We start from the raw sequence: 2,947 nt of genomic DNA, 5'->3' as shown, positions 1-2,947 counted from the left end.
GAGAGAGATCAATTACTCCAATTTTGGCAACAAACAAAAACTTTTATTATGCATTTAGTGCCACATATAGTTTCATGCATAAGTTTTCTTTTCTTTTGTGCAATTGCCATGATGAGTGTGGATATGTGGATCACTTGCTACTAAACCCTACATTGAGATCACAAAACCCTAAATTAAGAAAAACAAAAGAATTGGAAAATAATTCCAAAACCTCTCTCATACACATATGAGCAATTTTGCAAACCTTCATATGAGGCCACCTTTGCTTGCCCTATGGTTTATAAAACTCATATATAACAAAAACAAACACAAATGCATAAAAGAAACCAGATTCAAATTAAAGGAAAATTCAAAATTCAAACACATGTGATAATGGTCATATGTCACACTTTTAATTTCTTCCCTACTTTGCACCTCTTTATCTCTCAAATCCTAAACTAAACTTGGTCAACCAAAGCCATGTCATCCAAGACCTTGTCAAGATGAGCAACTTTCATGTTGACCACCATCCCTAGAGTTGACTAGGTTGACCAGAAATAAATTGACAAAATGGAACCCGAGAAAGAAAACAAGATTCTCCCAATTTTGAAATTCTTCAAATCTTCTCCAAATTGAACCCCACCACCACCAAACTAACCTATAATTAATATGTTTGAGTTCCCACAAAAAGATTTTCGAAATTCAAATTTAAAGTTCATGCGGCCATATGATCGAACACTTGGCAGGCAGTTTTCAGAATTGAAGTTACACCTCTTTGTCCAGCAGATTTTGGGCTAAACCACTTTTGGTTTGTGATGATCATCCTCTACTACAACCCCTGCACCAATACTCGTCCTTGCCCCGTCGATTAAATCATGGCAACAAGCTTAAACTATGCCAAACATTGCCATGCCGGCCACCTTTGATCACTTCATCTGTGGCCCTCCCCTCTCTCCAAAATCTTGTCCAGTAGCATCCCTGAAGCATAAGGATCACGCCAGTACCTTGCAATCGATCGCCAACGCACGACATTGGCCAGAACGCACGCGTCCAAACCATGCCAGAGCGTGCCAGTCGACGTGGTGATCACGCTCTGGAGCGCGCCAGTACGTCGGGCACTCGAACACCATCGTCCTCCCCCTGCATCCCTATATCTGGAACGAGCATCGCCTCCCCGCCCTCTACACGCTAGGCACACTCGAACGCCTGCCGCCGCAGGGTCGCCGTCGTCCTCGCCGGAAACGTACCGCGGGTACTGCCGCACTCGAAACGAGCCCCCGATCGATCCCATCTCCTTTTTCCTGCGCCAGCTGCACCTAGAGCATCGCCAGGACACCGCCTACACGCTGCCGTCCTCGCCTTGCCCCTTCGAGCACCGTAGACGCCGCGCCATGGACGCCTCCTTGCAGCACCCGTCGGCCAACTTCGCCCGCTATAAATAGAGACGATCAGCTCTCACTTCCTTCACACAACTCGCTCCCCTCTCCTCACTGATCATTCTCTCACCGTCAATTTCACCTCACCTCGCCGGAGTAGCTCCAATTGCAAGACGAAGTCCGCCGGAGCCCGCAGATCCTCGCCGTTGATCCAGCCTCCCCACGCCTCGCCACTGCTACCAGGAGCTCCAGCACCGTCGACAACCTCGCCTCGCTACCAGCAGAACCCCGCGGGAATGCCGGTAAGGCCGTCGACCCCCTACCCTTGCCGCCAGTACGCCCGTCGCTCGTCGGGGAAGACGATGATTGCTGGCCGTCGATCCTATCTCTAATCCAACGTCCCTCGCTCGCCCATACCGCTTCGGCGTTAAATAGTCGCTGACAGGTGGAGCCACCTCGTCAGACGGCCCGCGCGCACTGCTGCGTTGCTGGGCCGTAACGATTCGTTTGAATCTTGGGCCCGTAGGCTTTTCCCGCGCGGCCAGTTAATCCAAATTCCGTTTAATTCAAAATTTCCCAAATGCTTGCAGATGCCAACTTCAAATTTGAATATTTTGAAATCTACTACTCCAAATCTAGCAAACTTTATACCGTTGGAAAGCTAAGGAAATTATCTAACCAATGCCACTGGTCCCACCTCCAAATTCATAGTAGAATTAAAATGCTAAAAATAACAAGACAGAGACTTTTGTAGATTCAAACTTTATTTAAAATTCAACCAAAACTGATTTTGAGTTGATTCCAACTCTCATAGCTCACAAATGATGTACTCTAATTGATTATGCAATAATCTAGCCAAGTTGTTTGCATGATCATGGCTTAGATCAAAATAGTGGCTATGGGCCATTTGTAGTGCATTTAAACTTGGTTTCCCAAATTTGGAAATAGTATGGGAGTCTCCCTCTCATTTAAACCTTGATCTTAAGTGATACAAGGAGAGGAAATGACCTTGGGTTACTAAACCTCTGATTGTATTACTTGAAGATTTTAAATCATTTATATGTTAGTCTTAAATGGCATGAGGTGTAGCACCTTATTTAAATTATACTCCCTCATAATAGATATGAAATATTGACCTTGGTCAACCTATATTTCATACCCTATTATTATTTGTGGAGATTAAATCTTAAAAGGATAGAATGAGAGGAAATTAATTTCTCCCCAAAAGATTAAGTAACAATTAAAATTAAATACTTATAATGGGAGGAAATTATTTTTCTCTTATATAAGAATGAACCAAGTAATCCACCATGCCATGCATAATGTGATGTTAGTATTACTTGAGTGAACTCTTTGGTGTGTTCTAGTTTAGCATGTAAGTTTGGTTTGGCATTTATACCTCGTATTCGTATATAGACGCTAGTAACGAGGAGTATCAAGAGGAGGAAGCCTATTCCCCGGAAGAAGAAGAGCACTTTGATAACTACTCTGCTCAAGGCAAGCTAACCCTTACTAACCACCATGATGCTAAGCTCTACTAGAGCAAGGCACCATCACCCTTTTATTTTATGTATTTACCTATCCCATGTTTT

This window comes from Lolium rigidum, chromosome 7, assembly GCF_022539505.1.
Source record: "Lolium rigidum isolate FL_2022 chromosome 7, APGP_CSIRO_Lrig_0.1, whole genome shotgun sequence".
NCBI lineage: Eukaryota > Viridiplantae > Streptophyta > Magnoliopsida > Poales > Poaceae > Lolium > Lolium rigidum.
Note: the sequence above shows the minus strand (reverse complement) of the source record.